We start from the raw sequence: 17,523 nt of genomic DNA on the forward strand, positions 1-17,523 counted from the left end.
AGTGCTCCCCCATATGACCCCAGTGATTGGATTGGGACATAAAGGGTAAGGCAGACCGTAAGTTATCCTAGGGTTGCCATACAGTGGTACCTCAAGTTACGCCTCAGGTTACAAACGCTTCAGGTTACAAACTCCGCTAACCTGGAAGAGTTACCTCGAGTTGAGAACTTTGCCCCAGGGTGAGAACGGAAATCGTGTGCCGGCGGCGCAGCAGCAGCAAGAGGCCCCATTAGCAAAAGCACGCCACTAGTTAAGAACAGTTTCAGGTTAAGAACGGACTCCGGAACGCATTAAGTTTGTAACTAGAGGTACCACTGTATTTCAAAAAATGAGAATCCAGAGCTTTTTTTTACTTTTGCCCAATGTTGCCCAAAGTTGTTTTGCAAAATCTAAAACAAAAATTTAAAAATGAAGTTTTTGAACTATTTTTTAGGAAATTTGGCAAAATCTAGACTTCCGACATGGGTTGCCGTACGTCCAGATTTTCGCAGACATTTCAGCGATTTCTGCCTGAACACTGCTTCCGACTGCCATATTCCAGCTATGTCCAGGAAATTCTGGACATATGGCAACCCCGTGTCCCTCTTCCAATAAAGGTTATCCAGCAGGGCAACCAAGACTGATTCAATCCCAAAACCTGTACCTGGACCCAGATTAAAATGGATCTAGATAATATATTTCCTCCAGAAACACTTGTAGCTGTTCTTCCATAATCGGCTCTATCACCTTACCCTAGTTGAGAGTTGTTGCATCTTTCAGGTTGGCAGGCACCACACAGGTGCTTATTACAGAATAGTTAGATAATTACATGACTATTACATAATATTTGAACAGTACTATGTAAATTTGATAAAACTTCCGTTTCCTGTGGCATCCTTGTATAAAGTCTGTAGTATCGTCAACCCACTGTGAATTAAATTTCCCATCACTTCTTATTCCCATGAGTGCTAAGTTTGTAAGAGTCTTGAACTCTGTTATGTACTGAAGTTCTCACCCTGGGACAGCAGGGGGATACTGTAGATAGTTATGCAAATGAAGGATCGAAAGTGACGTTCAGTGATTGGATAGTTTTAGAAAGTTGCTACAGTTACGTTGTTCTGGAGCTCTATATAAGCAGGCTGACTGAGCTCCTCAGTTCAGTTCTGTTCTGGCCTTTGAATAAACAAGAGCTGTTTGAAGAATCGCTGTGTTGTCTGATATGTTCGCCCACAACTTAACAAACCCTCCAAACCATATGGGAAAACACACAAAGCTATTGTATTTAACTACAATAGTAAGCCAATAGTAAGGCATAACGTATATAAACAATACAAGAATTCTAACCTATGGTTGTTCTACAGTAACAATTCCCCACCCCTGTCCTTCCCTTCATTATGTTCCTCATTATTTTAGATTTTAAGTGCCTTTGAGTAAGGCACCTACATAACACAATATATTTTGGTTTCTACAAATTCCCAGGCAGCAAGATCGTAGTAGACAGACAGTTTTGTGGCACTATGTTTTTAGGTATATACTGAATATATTTTACATGCATTTCATGACTGTGACAAGTCTGTGATTGCAAATGTGTATGACACAGTTTGCTCCAGACAGTTACAGTTCTCTGTGAAGAGTATATTAGGAGCTACAATTGCATTTTTCACCATGTAATGTGAAAGAAAGACTTTAGGAGATCAGTCTACAGATGCTTTCGATAGGAAAATAGGAAAATAGCATATCATGCACATTAGCAAATACATTTTACAATATCTAGGTCTTTTGTAAATTTTCAACAGATGAAGAGGACAAGGCCTAAAGGGCAAAACTGGGAATAAGAAAATGTGCTTTAAATGTTTGGCATGTACTCAGCCTATACAACAGAAGTTCAACTCCGTCAATGGAGCCCAAGCACAACTGGGAACTGTCACTTACATAACAGCCACATTTCTTCAGTGCTGGTGCATTAGCAAAGGGTACTTTTAAAATGCTGCTGAAAATGCATAAGAAGCTAAGATACTTTTAAGTGGCTGTAATGCACTCATTCCCATCAATACAGGAAAGAAGAAGCACAGATGCACACAAAAACACAGTTAGCTCATTTTCTTCGCTTCCAATCTGAAGCAGGTCACAGCTATGCAAATCACCTAATTTCCCAGATGTGGCAAAACATTACAAAGAAATCAGTCGGCCTTTGCTCTGACCTTTGCCATGGTATTTACAAAAGTTGATTACCGTGTGTGTCAGGTGTGCTCCATCTTCCTGTTAAACTTGGTTAGGATCAAAGCTTTTTCAGTCAATACAAAGAGGTCAATGAATGCCCCCCCCACCTGAAAGAATCTGCATGAGGGGGCCATAACATAGCACTAAGAGGTTCTTTACATGAGCCATTTTACCCTACCTTGAAACAAGCACTGTATATGGCACCACACTCTTCATTTAAAAAGTAGCGATTACCTCATCAAATGCACAAGCTGCATTCAGCTTCCAAACCCAGAAATTGGTGACTTTCATTCGCATAATGGAACATGTTCCAGCCTGCTTCTGCTCTGTATATGATTCATTGTTATTTGCCCTTTCTTCACCAGTTTGCCATGCAAATTCTTCTAAATGTCATTGAGAGGTAATGTACAAGTAAGGTTGGAAAACTATTACTCTGGCTGGTTTAGGCCTTCTCTTCATCTACTGCCAAGAAAGTGAGGCAAAATAAATTAACTGATAGGCATTAACTATCATAACCCCTGAGCATTTAAATAAAATCAGTGGAGCAATGGAACCAAAAGGTTCAAAAGAAAAAAAACCGAACACTTTAATACTAATGGCCGGTAATCATGGTACTCCTCCCTTACAGTACTGAGTCTGTCACAGGCCGCCATATAAACGATGATGAACAATGCTGAGGTTTGCATGTGTTTCAGGACCATGTAGGAACCCATTGCCCATTCTATTGCATAAATTCTGAACGTTTCCCAAGATGGCTGTCACAGGAATGGTCATATGCCATAATTTGAATGAGTGCGTGCATAAAGTTAATTTTGGTTGCAAAATATAGGCATTCGTTTTATTTAAGTTGGGTAAAAGACCTGTTATTAGTCACTATTACCACCAGTACAATCTAGTAGACAGAATGCTGGACTAGGAGCAGGAAGACTCATATTCAAATTCCTGCTCATTGGTGAAGTTTGCCAAGTTTGCCAAGTGCCCTTTGACCGGTTGCCATCACCATTCCTTGTTTTAACCTGCCCCTCCCAGACTGTTGTAAGGATAAGAGGAGAAGGGAACATGTATGACACCTTGAGCTCCTTGGAGGAAGGGTCAAATGAAAATGAAGCAAACATATAATAACCATTGAAATTAGAAATTAGAAATTTAAGCAACAACATTTTAAACTGATAAATCCAAGTGGATGTTTGAAATGCAGTTTTTTTAAAGGTGACACAGCTCTTCACAGTTGCATGAAGCACAGCAAATCATGCTCAGCCACTTGTTTTTGCATTCTTGTGTGGCATGTTTTGAATATGGTCATCTTGCTTCTGTTGCAGACAGTTTCAAGAAAATGAACCAAACCAAACAATATGAACTTATTCATTTTTAATGTCGCTGATCATTCTTCACTAATAACTCCCAAGCTGCAGCCATATTTACTTTTGTCAGTGCCCACTTCCTCTTGGTTGCAAGTAGCATCTTCAGTCCCATGTGACTTTTGTCAGATTGCTCTTTCGCTTCACATTGAACATAAGCATTGCATTATATCCTAATTTTCTTTGGTTCATATATAAAACTAAAAACCAAGGATTTTGTTTTTATTGTGAGTGCTACATATAGCATATCCATGTAGTCCAGTTTTCAGATAAGTTCATTATTTCTGAATGGCCCCGTTTGAGGCAAATTTGTGCTGAGGCTTCAGAACTGCTAAGAATTATGATATAGTATTATGTTCTCTATCTCAACCATTTTGGTTTCAGAATTTCAGGTTGTTAAAACACACTAATTAGGTCTCTACAAATTATAGAAGATTATTAAGGAAGATTATTACAGGCAGTTAATCATTAAGGGCAGTTCTCCTCAATTAGGCATCACAAAGCTCTTGGCTTTCCAAGAGAGCAAAATACCTTCTCATTAGGTAGATATAATGGACTCCATTTTGGAACTTGCTTTCTAGCTGTTGGCTGCCTTTTTTATGAGCACAAACTGTGGCAGAAAGTTCTAAGACATGGTAGGCCAGTGCTTAAATTACTGGGGTGCTAGGGGATGTCCACCCATCTACCTTTTGTGCTGACCTCCTTATCAAAATTGGGAGGATTATCAGAAACCTGTATTCAGCCCCCAATAACCCAAGCATTGGGGCAGGGGCAGGAAATATGATGTGCTGTCTGGGGAGGAAGAGAGAAGCAAGGAAATAAGTTTAATTCCAACCCAAATCTTATTGGATGCAATGGTTTCATGTGTTCAGCTGCAGAAGAGTCAGTCAGTGGGAAGCCTGGAGATTCCAATGTTCCTATTGCATACAGTCCGAGGAGGTAGATACACAAGTTTCTCCAGAGTCAGAATATGAAGTGAAGGTGCTGTGTGCCTTGTCTGATTTGCTAAATGCAGAGCCCCTATGGAATCACAGCTTGTGAACCAGTCTGCTTACTGAACAAGGCCCTATTTACATATCACTTTGTCCTCTATTTCCATTAACTGATTGCTTTTCCTGCAACCCATATTTTTTATGTCCATGCATATGTAATGGCAACCATAATGAAAAAGAGCAGTTCCCCACAAATTCTTCTCTTCCTGCTCTATTCCCTTCCTCCCCTCCAGTTGATCCTACATCCCCAGCGCATTTAGCTATATTGTACTTCAAAAGTAATGCAATGGCTGGTGCTTCAGCTTTTGTTCATCTCTAAGCCATTACCTTAGAGCTGTCTGGACCTTTCTAAAGGGGAGATTGCCACACCCATCAGCTGGTAGAAAAGCAGGATTGGGAAACCATGAATTGGCACAGAAAGAACAAGGTTTGGCTTATTTATAGGTGTGTAATAAATTGTCCCCAGCAAGTCAAAGGTGTAAATCAGTCTCTATCGCTATAAACAGACACATAAAAAAGAGGTTTTTAAAATGAATGCCTCTTCTGAAAAGCCACATGATAGCGCATGCTTTTTCCTAGAAAGAAAGCCCTGTGTGATCACAGATCACATTTTCTCCTAGTGGAGGGAGAATGTTGCCCCCTCTTGACCAATAACTGAAATGTCATACGAATGTAAAGTATCCTGCAAAAGGTATCTCCTATGTGACAGCATCCTCATTTTTAGGACTATACCCATCAATTGCTTATTCTATAAAGTCAACTCCACTTGAATTTTCCACCATCACTTTCACTTTCCTTTTCGGTCCCCATGCTGCTGTTGCGGCATCACTTTAGGACCTCCTCAGGGTAACGGTGACAGTCCTTCTTGCCATGACTGCAAGGCAAGAAAAAGAAAGGGTGGAAGGAAAGGACTGCAAATGATTCTGGGAGGTCTCCAGACCTTATCATTCTCCTTAAGACACAATCAAAAGCATGCTAGGTGTAGAGCTTGGTAGGATCCTGAGCTTTAAATAAGCTAATTCAGGCCTGGTCCAAAGTGAGCACACACAAAATGCTCATTACAAGTGAGCCTGTTCTGAATCTGGCCCAGGTAAGCTCTAAGAGAACTAAATAATACTAATATGCCATCCATAAACATTGATTTAAAGAATGGCAGGTCTATAGATATCTGAAGCAGCAGCATGCGGTCAGTGCACTAAGGGGACTAGGCTAGTCCTCTAAATATTCCTGCTAAGTTAGAGTATTAAAGTATTAAAGCCTGGCACCTCCTTCCCAAAGCCCGGGATGCTTCTGACTGGCTTAGGGAGATATGCAGGCGCGATTCTATGGCGGAGTCCAAGAGCCCTCTTGCCATCTTCCCAAAGCTTGCCTGGCTTTGGGAAGGAGGAAGGAGGGCTCCAGCATGCTGTCAAAGGCCTGGTTTTCCCTTCCCAAAGCCCAAGAAGATTCTGCCTGGCTTCTGGCATCTGCTGGTAGGGCTGGGGCTATCCCTTACCAGAAACCCTAGGCAGTCAGTGCTAATCAGTAGTCAGTACTACTGAGCTACAGTGAGGGGGGAAAGTATTTGATGCCCTGCTAAATTTGCCCGTTTGCCCTCTGACGAAGAAATGGCCATAATTTTAATGGTAGGTTTGTTGTAGTAGCTATACATCAGCCTCAAAATCTTACAGACTTGGAGAGGATCTGCAAAGAGGAGTGGGACAAAATACCTCCTGAGATGTGTGCAAACCTACAAGAAAGGTCTGACCTCTGTAATTGCCAACAAGTACTAAGTCATCTTTTGCAAAGGGGTCGAATACTTATTTCACTCATTATAACGCACATCAATCTCTGACTTTTGTCTTCTGGGTTTCTGAGGGTTTTCCTGTTGTTATTCTGGCTCTCACAGCTACAGTAAACCTACCATTAAAATTATGGACTGGTCATTTCTTCGTCCGAGGGCAAACGGGCAAATTTAGCCCGGGATCAAATACTTTCCCCCCTCACTGTAGATGGAACAATATGTTCCTGTGTATGTGGATAGGAGCCGTGAGGAAATGAATGTAGAGAAGCTTCATCACTCCTCCCCTCTATCATTTAAGGTCCCACTGTTGGTTTCTGTTTGTGCCACTGTGCAGTGCTTGGAGTCACAAGACTCTGTTTTGCATTCCAGACATTCCAGAGTGTTGGAAGGCTCACGGAAGACAGGAGACGGATGTGATGTTACTGGTTTCCTGTTCCTTTGTTTTCCAGTTGCTCTCTGCTTTCACAGAGAGAGCATGTATATTTCTTTTCTGTCTGCGTAGTGAGAAATAAAGCCTAGCAATGTAGCTCATATTTTTTGTCTCTTCTGCTGCTTTGATACTCTGCTGAATGGGGAACATGCCTGGAGCCTTATCAAAGGCTCAGGTCATTAATCATCATCGGAGGAGATTCCGAAGGCTCGACCGGAGGAGTAGCTCGGTCATAGCGGAGAGTCCGACACCCACATCCTTCTTTCTATGTGATTAGAAGACTTCTGTATTTAAACACACAAGACTGCCTGCCACTGTTGCATCTAGTTTGGCCCTTGGTTCTAAATCAGGGGGTGGGGAACTTTGGCCCTACAGATGTTGCTGCACTACAACTTCCATCATCCTTGACCATTGGTTATGCTGGCTGCAGCTGATGGGAGCTGGAGTCCAACCATGTATTGGAGGGCAACAAGTTCCCTGCCCCTGATCTAGCTGATTCTAAGAAATGACGTGAAAACAATACTACAAAGAGTGGTGTTGTATTAATTAATGAATTAATTAACATAGGATCAAGAGGAAAATTTCATCTAAAGCCGCTGCAGTAGTATATATGCTGATGAAGCATCTTGATAGTGAATGAAAATTCATCCTGCTTTAAATTGGAGTCACTCTACTAAGGTACATCAAAATTAATGCAGTACAAGTGTTCCCACACCTTTCTGTTACTTATTATTAATTTATTAGTATTTATCATTTATATTTATTAGCCACGTCATAAAACAATTTCTTTACATCAAATGTAAAACAATATTAAAGCAGAACAAAAATACAACAGGTCATATCCAACTAAGTAATCAGAGTAAATACACTAAATCAATGGACTTATTTAATGATTTAAATGGGTTTATTCCGAGTATGGCCAATAGTGGGTATCACCCAGTCTATTCAGCAATGAAGCCAAAATACCACAGCACTTGACTACCAAGGCAAGACTTGTGGATATCTGAAGTCTTACTGGAGTTGTCCACCAGTGTGTCTGTGACCTGGTGGTGGCAGCATACCGTATTGGCCCAAATATAAGCCACACCCGAACATAAGCTGCATCTTTAAAATTGGAGGGGGGAGAAAGAAAAATAATACCCAAATATAAGCTGTGGCGGGCAGAATGCGTGCCATTTCCCTGCGCTCCCAGGCTGCTCTCTGGGGAGGGGGAGCCGCGCCACTTTGCAGGTGGCCTCCCCCCCTTCTTTACGGCAGCTCAGGGGATGCTTTGGAACGGCAGAGGGGCTGTGCGCCTTTGCCCCGTGCTGCTCTCTGGGGGAGTTGCACTGTTTTGCTGGCGGCCTCCGCCCCTTCGTTCCGATGGCTCAAGGGAGGCTTTGGAGCGGCGGGCAGGCTGTGCGCCTTTGCCCCATGCTCCCGCGCTGCTCTGGGGGGCGTTGGATCAAAGGGAAAGAGGCCACCAGTAAAGCGCTGCGCCCCCCCCCCCCCCGCTCCTGAGAGCAGCCCAGGAGCACGGGGCAAAGGCGTGCAGCCCGCCTGCCGCTCCAAAGCCTCCCTTAAGTCATTGGAACAAAGGGAGGATTTGAAGCGGCGGGTGGCTGTGCTCCCAGGCTGCTTCGGGGGGGGGGTGAGCTGTGTCGCTTTGCCGGCAGCGTAAGGTCCCAAATATAAGCCGCACCTTAACTTTTCACGATCAGAATGGGGGGGGGGGAGTGTGGCTTATATTCGGGCCATTACGGTATTTGGTGTATCACTGGTGTAGCAGGCCTTCTGCCAAATCCTACAGTCCCTCAGCCAGTGGGTCTTCTGTATAGGATTGCAGCTTGAAGCAAAGCTTTTCTAAAGGCAACCAAAGAGAATGCAACTGGTTCATCAATCACAAATTTCCTTTTTCAATTTTCTCTAGTGTTTCCAATTTATTCCTTTTCAAGTCAATGGATACACACACTTGCCATGAAAGTATCAGTGTGGTTTGATGGTTAGAATATCTCACTCATTAAGTTCACTGGGGTGACCTTGCGTGAGTCACCATCTTTCAGCCTTGCCCATCTCACAGGATTTCTGCGGGGTTGAAAGGTGGGAGAAGACCCATCAGTGTTACCTAAAGCTTACTGGAGGAAAAGCACAATATAAATGTAATAAATGAATGTGTCCTTGGTTCATTTGGGAAAATTCTGCATTTGGATTTTATTTTAGTTCTTAGTTTTTTTCAAGATCCAGCTTGTCACTGTGTGATTCTAAGAAATCAGTTTATGGATAAATTTAGGATTCTTCACAATGAACCAGAAATTTTGCTGAGAAATGAGAGCACCCAGAATAGACATTTATTTTTATTCAGTCCTGGGCTTCATGACAGGATCTTTGGCTGCTCTATGGAGCTCCATCTATTTTTTTTTTTCCAAATATTTTTTATTAAGTTTACAGAATATAGAAATACAGAAGAAAAACAGATAAAAGAAAAAGAATAAAAATTTCAAATTTCCATAATCCTTTTATCAAATCTACTGGACTTCCCCACATCCTCCAGACCCTGCATTATTTATAATACAAACTTCAGCAATTTGTTATCTTATTTCATTACTTATTGTATCTTTCAATTTATCATGTTACCAAATTCAGAATATTGTATCCCAATTCTTATATATTTTAATTAAAACACAATAAAATTATTTCATAATTCCACCTCCAACTTCTTATACCTTAATTTTCATTTCACCTGATTGCAATTGCTGGGGCTAAAATTTCCTAAAAAATGCATTTTCTTAACATTCATACAACTTATAATGCTTTTGCAAATAGTCCTTAAATTTTTTCCAGTCCTCTTCCATTGCTTCTTCTCCCAAGTCTCGGATTCTGCCAGTCATTTCAGCCAGTTCCATATAGTCCATCAACTGCGTCTGCCATTCCTCCAGCATGGGTAAATCTTGTGTCTTCCAGTACTTTGCGATGAGAATTCTTGCTGCAGTAGTAGCATACATAAAAAAGGTTCTGTCCTTCTTTAACACATTCTGGTCTACAATGCCCAGAAGAAAGGCCTCCGGTTTCTTAGGTAGGCTATATCTAAATACCTTTTTTAGCTCATTGTAAATCATCTCCCAGAAGGCCTTCACTTTCGGACATGTCCACCAGAGGTGAAAGAATGTCCCTTCCGCCTCCTTACACTTCCAACATTTATTATCAGACAGGTGGTATATCTTAGCAAGCTTGACTGGGGTCATGTACCACCGGTATATCATTTTCATAATATTTTCCTTCAAGGCACTGCATGCCGTGAATTTCATTCCGGTGTTCCATAACCTTTCCCAGTCCTCAAACATGATGTTATGCCCAATATCCTGCGCCCATTTTATCATGGCGGATTTTACTGTCTCATCCTGTGTATTCCACTTAAGCAGCAAGTTATACATTCTGAAAGTAATTTGTTTTTTGGTTCTAACAATTCTGTCTCTAGTTTCGATTTTTCCACCTGGAACCCCACCTTTTTGTCCACTTTAAAAACTTCCTGAATTTGGGCATAATGCAACCAGTCTCGCACCTTGTTTTTTAGTTTTTCCAAGCTCTGCAACTTCCAATTGACTCCAATTTTTTCAATTATTTCGCAATATTTTGGCCAGTAGGCCTCCATGTTAAGTCTCTTACGTGCCTTGGCCTCCACCGGTGAAAGCCACCTCGGGGTCTTACTCTCCAATAAGTCTTTATATTTTGTCCAGACCATAAAAATTGCTCTTCTAACAATATGGTTTTTAAACAATTTGTGAACTTTAACCTTGTCATACCACAGATATGCATGCCACCCAAAAGCATTATCAAACCCTTCCAGATCAAGGACATCAGTGTTCTCCAACAAGATCCAATCTTTCATCCAGCAGAAGGCTGCAGATTCATAATATAACCTCAAGTCCGGCAGGGCAAATCCCCCTCTTTCTTTTGCGTCAGTTAGTATTTTAAACTTTATTCGGGGCTTTTTGCCCTGCCAAACAAACTTAGAAATATCCTTCTGCCACTTTCCAAAACATTCCACCTTGTCCACGATCTGTAGGGCCTGGAACAAAAATAACATTTTCGGCAATACATTCATCTTTATAGCTGCTATTCGACCTAACAAGGAAAGTTTCAATCTTGTCCAAACTTCCAAATCTCTTTTAATTTCTGACCAACATTTCTCATAATTATCTTTAAACAAATTCAAATTTTTAGAGGTCAGATACACCCCTAGGTATTTCACTTTTTTAACCACATTTAATTCTGTCTCTTTCAGGAACTCATCTGTTTCTGTAGATGTCAAATTTTTTGCTAAAACCTTAGTCTTTTGCTTATTCAACTTGAATCCCGCCACCCGACCAAAGTCAGAAATTAATTCTAAAACTCTTTTAGAACTAGAAACTGGCTCCTGTAATGTTAGTACCAAGTCGTCTGCAAATGCTTTCAGTTTATATTGTTTCACTCCGACCTCAATTCCCTGTACCAACCGGTCCTTTCTGATCATGTTCAATAGCACCTCCAGGACTGAAATAAACAATAGAGGTGATAGGGGGCACCCCTGCCGTGTCCCTTTTTCAATTTTAAACTCCTCTGTCACCACATTGTTTACTATCAATTTGGCTTTTTGTTCTGAGTAAATTGCTTCTATTCCATTTTCGAACCCCCATCCCACTCCCATCCCTTCCAAATTTTTCTTCATAAACATCCAAGAAATGTTATCAAAGGCTTTCTCCGCATCAATAAAAATTAACACCGCTCTAGTATTAAGATTTGTTTGTAGAAGTTCCAAAATGTCAATGATGTTTCTGGTGTTGTCAAACAAATGCCTGCCAGGGAGAAAGCCCGCCTGATCCTTGTGAATCACTCCATTAAGTCCTTTTTTAAACCTACTTGCCAGAATATCCGCAAAAATTTTATAATCCACATTTAGGAGTGAGATGGGACGGTAGTTCTTAAGTTGAGTCTTTTCAGTCTCTGATTTAGGTATCAATGTGATGAAAGCTTCTTTCCACGTTTCCGGGGCCTTCTTCCCCTCCATGATCTGGTTACAAACCTCCATCAGGGGTTGTATCAAGTAGTCCTTAAGAACCTTATAGTATTTGGAGGTAAGTCCATCAGGACCTGGAGATTTGCCTAGTTGGAGGTTCTGTATGGCACTTTCGATTTCCTGCTGTGAAATTTTACCATTCAGGGTTGTTCTCATTTCCTGGGGTATTTTTTGTAATCCATTGGTTTTAACGAATTGGTCCACCTCTGACTCTTTCTGCGGCCCTTGTGCGTAAAGTTCTTTGAAATATCTCTGGAAACACTTTCTAATTTCCTCGGGTTTCTGAACAGTTCTCCCTTCAATCTCTAGATTTGTAACTGTATTTAGTTTTTCTCTTTTTTTCAACTGCCATGCTAGCAGTTTCCCACACTTATTTGCTGATTCAAAAGATCTTTGTTTCATTTGTTTAATTTTCCATTCCACTTCTTGGTTTATCAATTTCGAATATTGTGCTTGGAAAATTTTCACTTCTCTCAGCACTTCCTTCGACTTAAGCCTAGATCTTAATTTTTTCTCTCCTTCTCTTATTTTCTCCAGTACCTTCTCCTTCTTTTCATTCCAGAGTCTTTTCTTTATCGTATTTTGTTGTATTAGAAACCCTCTCATGACTGCTTTACTTGCGTCCCAGATTGTTCTTTTTTCCACTGTGGTGTTTAAGTTTATCTCAAAGTAGTCCTTTAGAGTTTTTTGGGCCTGCCTAACAATCTCCTGATCTCTTAGTAAGGTGTCATTCATTTTCCATCTGAAGGACCCGGCTGTGTTTAATCTCAATTCCACTTTCAGGGCATTATGGTCGGAGCAGGTTCTTGGGCAGATTTCCACTTTTCTAGTCTTGGGTGCCAGTCCTTTAGTTGTCCATATTTGGTCGATTCGTGTCCATGACAGATGAGCTTCAGAAAAGAAAGTTCCTTCTTTTCCTAGGGGGTTCTTAACTCTCCATATGTCAATCAAATCCATATTGTCAGTCATTTCAAAAAAGGTTTTAGGTAGTCTGCCATCTTTCGTTATATTTGCACTTTGCGACTTATCCATATTTACAGACACAACCCCATTCATATCTCCCAACATAATGATGTTGTTGTAGTCTAAATAGTCCAGCAAAGTCTCATGCAACTTCTTAAAAAATTCCGATTTTCCATCATTTGGTGCATAAATTCCTAATATCAAAAATTTTTCTCCTTGTGTTTGAATTTCAATCGCCAAGATTCTCCCTTGTTCATCTTTAAATAAAAATTTCGGTGACAGGCTCTCCTTTGCATAAATCACCACTCCTCTTTTCTTAACTCTATCCGAGGAAATAAATTCCTGACCTAACCTTTTGTTAATTAACACTTTCCTGTGGAGCCTTGTCACATGGGTTTCTTGCAGGCAAATAATGTCCAATTGTTCTTTTTTTCAAAATATGAAACACTTTTCTTCTTTTTTCCGGGGAGTTTCCGCCATTTATGTTCCAACTGAGCAGTTGCAGAGACATCCTGGATCAATTCGTATGTCTTACAATGGGGTATCTTGATTTCCCTCCGATCCCGGTGGTGGTAATGCTGGTCCAGCTCCAAACGGTGTAGATTCCAGTGGTGGTGGTGGCCAAGAAGCTGCTGCTCCTTTTTGGAGATCTTCCCCGTGGTCGTATAGGAACTTCTGCTGGTCCTCTGGTGTTTTAATTCTTACCTTCCTTCCTTTGTAGGTAAATGATAATCCTTGCGGAAACTCCCACTTATAGGGGATTGCGTTGTATCTCAACAATTTTGTCAGTGCTATATATGAGGCTCTAAGGTCCAACAGCTGTTTGGGTATATCTCTGTAAATTTCAGCCTTTTTGCCTTGTATCTCCAAAGGTTTTTTAAAATGTAGGCCTAGTATCTTGTCTCTTTCTTCTTTTGATCTCAAAATAACTAGACAGTCTCTGGCCTTGTCTTTCTTTACCGATCTACCCAGTCTGAATGCCGTCACAATTTTAAAGTCTTTGTCTTCTTCTATTCCCCAGAATTTGGAAAATAAAAGTGTCAAAAATCCCTCCAAATTACCTACCTCCAATTCTGGGATGGCCCTCAGCCTGAGATTATTTTCCTTATTTTTCAGTTCAACCATTGACAGGTAGGCTTGTTGTTCCCCTACCTGTCTTTGCAGAGGCCTAACTTCCCCCTTAATCTCGTCAACCTTTTTATTCGCTTGCTCTGCTTTTTGATAGGCTTCCTCAGCTAATTTGTGGTTTTCAGCTGTTGCTCCTTGCAAATTCTCAATTGCTTGAGTATGCTGGGAAACCTTTTCAGACAATTTACTAATAGAGGATGTTGCTTGGTCAATTTTTATTGATTGATTGTCCACCTTTTGATTTAAGATTGCTAATTGCTCCAATATTTGTTTCAAAACTGCTTCAGATCCTCCTGCTGCCATATCTTCTGCAGCAGGCTTTTCGGCTGCCTCCTCCTGTGCTATCAGCACAGTTGGGATGGATGATCTACGTTGATGAGTTAAAGTTGTTTGAACAAGTTGCGCAGATTTCTTTTCTTTTTCTTTAGCTTTAGCTGCTCTTGTTTTCCCTGTGCCGCTCATTCCACACCTGCCTCTGTTCAAGGTCAAATTGTCTTTTATTCCATAAGAAAGACAATTCCAGAGTATAAACAATTAAACCTCAGAAAGTCCAAACAAAATGTAGTTCCCAGGCCTCTATATCTCCACAATCCACCAGGGGGAGTATCTCAAAGTTTCAAGGAAGGAAAGAATTTTTCCGCCATTAAAGTTCCTATATTCCCTATGTTAAATCCTTATAGTTCCGAAACAGAAGGAAAGTTCCCAAAGCCTTCTATTTCCTAAAGAAAAGCCACAAGGTAACAAGAGAGGTGACAGCAACAATGTTTAAGTGTTGAAACCTCGGTGCGTGTAACAGTTTAAACTCTTGCAACAATAATCCGCAGTTTGACAGTTCTCTTGCACGCTGGCAGTCCGCCGGCTTGGTTGTCCCTTTTAAATCCAAAAGCAAGAGGAAAACGGAAAGAAAGTTCCAAAAGCAAATCCCACAGGTTTAAAAATAGTTTCTCCTTTGTCCTTTAACTGAGTCTATAAATGCACAATAGTTCCACTTTTACAATCTCCTTTAAACTCCTCAGCATTCCTCAGAGTCCTTGCTTTGATCTGTTTAGCAAGATCGGGAGACGGACTTCCTGTTACTCGCCTCCCGTTTTCGGCCGAATTTCCAAATTATAAGTTTTGTATCCAAATTTTAGTACCCCTTACTCACGGGTATGTTGCAGCCAATCCGATATTTTCAAGAAGAAAGGTCGGCGCTCATCGGCAGCAGCTGCGCGGCTTTGCATCCACGGAAAGAGCGATGAACTCACAGTGCCGCTCCCCCTTTCACGTTCCGGAGCCCCTTACGGGGTCCCTTCTGCGCTTCTGGGGGGGCTTTAGGCACCCGCCGAGTCCCACGGCCGCAGGCTCACTCTGCCTGCGGTTTTTCTTAATGGGTCTCCGCTTTGCCGCAGCGGACGACCCTTTTCCGCGGAGCCCCTCTTCACAGCGTAAAGAGGACCGCCATTGCCATTTCGCGTCGCCTCCGGAAGTCCTATGGAGCTCCATCTAAATCAGGCCTTCACATATTCTTCAAGGTCTTTAGTCCTATCTTTAAACATGTGAGCTACCAATACTCAGCAACAACTTTTACTTAATTACCAGTCCCAATATTCAACTGTGCTATCCTATACACACCTATTTGGAAATAAATCCCTTTGATTTCAATTAGGCTTTCTCCCATGTAAGTGGGTAAATATTTTGGCATGCCAAGCCAATTTCTGAGCAGTGCAAGACTCCAGATTCCAAGAATCTGTGTTTCCTTCAGAATGAGTCACTAAAGAGACTGTGTTGTCTTTATGATATATGGTTTATTTACACATATCTACAACCAGAACCTACGTTGGAGGGATTCACAGCATTGATAGCTCAAAAGGGTCTTGCATCTTCCATAGCCACCGCCTTGGATTCAAACAGAAATCCCAGCCTGCTTCCTAGCCTGCAGCTTTTCTTCCAACTTCCAGCTCACATCACTCAACTCTCACCTCTGGCCTTTGTCTTTCCAACTTCCAGCCAACTGAGGGAGGGAACCCATCCATTTGGCTTCTGGCACTGTGCCACTTCCTTCGTTCCCTTAATGGCCCATTACCCAGGCTATCACCTCACTAAGAAGCTAGCCTGGCTGTTCCAGGAATTTGAATCCTTGATTATATTTTAACACTTGCTTGATCCAGGAATTAGAAGAATCTCTGCATATAACCTGTTCCTCTCCCTGCACATCTCAAAACTATATATAAGAAACCCCCCCCCAGATTGTCTTTACTGTTATATCCACATACACACTTATTTTTATGTCGATAAATACTTTAAATGAAAATACTCTCTTTACTCTGAGCAACAAATTTGAAGAATGGGCTGTAAATTGATGTGTTTCCTTAGTTTCCTCATTACTCAAATGTCACTTGTATGAGATGAAATGTAGTTTTCCTTTACCAGATCAGCTTATGATCAGCAACATTTTACAACAACAGGTAAAAAATAATAATTCAGATTGACCTGAATTGCAGACACAATTTGAATAGAATCTAGGTAACCTTTTTAAACAAGCTGATAACAGTCTCAGGCCCCACCTGCACTAAACATTTATAGCAGTATTCCCTCTTCCCTCACAGAGCTATAATTCTCAGAGTGGTATAATAGTCTACCAGTCTTCCCATGGAAAACTAAGAATTGTAACTCTGTGGGGAAAATAGGGGTTTCGCTAATACCTTCACAAACTACAGTTCCCAGGTTTTTCTTGGGGAAGCCATGACTTTATAATGGTATAATGAGGCTTTAAATGCATAGTGCAGATGAGGTCTTACTTTTTAGCACATATTTATAAACCTGTAACACTAGCACCTAAAGAAAAGGTTTGTTTCATTTGTCTTTAAAGGATTCCTCTTGCTGTGAAAGTTCTTGATCATTGAACATTGTAAGGTTAGTAACTAGTTCAAAAGGAAGAGCGCCATCTAGTGTGTTTCTACAATAATGTAGCATCTTATTTCATATACTATCCAATGTATTACCATTACTATTAATATTATTTTAATGTATTTACTTACTTTATTAATCAGTTCCAAAGAGGCACCCCCAAGTGATTCACGGTGCACTTAAAATATCCTGGACCTAAGTTGTTAAGAGCCTTGTAAATTTTAAAACAAACTTTTCAATTGATTAAACTTGCTTGTTTGTTTTTTTTGCTAAAAAGCTGCAAAGCAACTTACAAAAAAAAAGTAAAATACAAAGAGACTTGTAAAAAGATTAAAATACAAAGTAACATACAAAAATATTTTTTAGAACAAAGAGATAAAAGAAAGAGATAGAAGTATAAAACAGAAATGCTAAGAGTTTTCATCCACCGACAACAATATCAAGGAAAATATCCTATGGCAACCTACTAAGAAAAGAATACCATAAGGCGCCACATATCACCCCACATTAATGATAAAAAAGAACAGGAGAGCAGGAACATCTTTGCCATAAAAGCTGGCAATGCTGCCCCCAGAGGTGCATCATTGGGGAAGCCACTTTGCTCCCCTCCTCTCCCAAATTGTGGTTAGCTGCCTTTCTTGTGTTCGGACAGGAGGTGCAGGGTATTAATAAATATATAAAATATGACACCTGCTGGACATGTTCATACATCCAACAGAAGGGGCATGGATATGAAGACTGCACACACT

At 40.9% G+C, this 17,523-nt stretch overlaps 1 protein-coding gene across 1 annotated transcript in view; it reads left to right on the forward strand.

Moving 5' to 3' along the window:
* Positions 1-17,523, forward strand: part of ZBTB20 (zinc finger and BTB domain containing 20) — a 633,941-nt gene that overhangs the window by 95,654 nt on the left and 520,764 nt on the right. The gene's annotated exons all lie outside the window — the stretch shown is intronic.

This window comes from Podarcis erhardii (assembly GCF_964252035.2).
Source record: "Podarcis erhardii genome assembly, chromosome: 4".
NCBI lineage: Eukaryota > Metazoa > Chordata > Lepidosauria > Squamata > Lacertidae > Podarcis > Podarcis erhardii.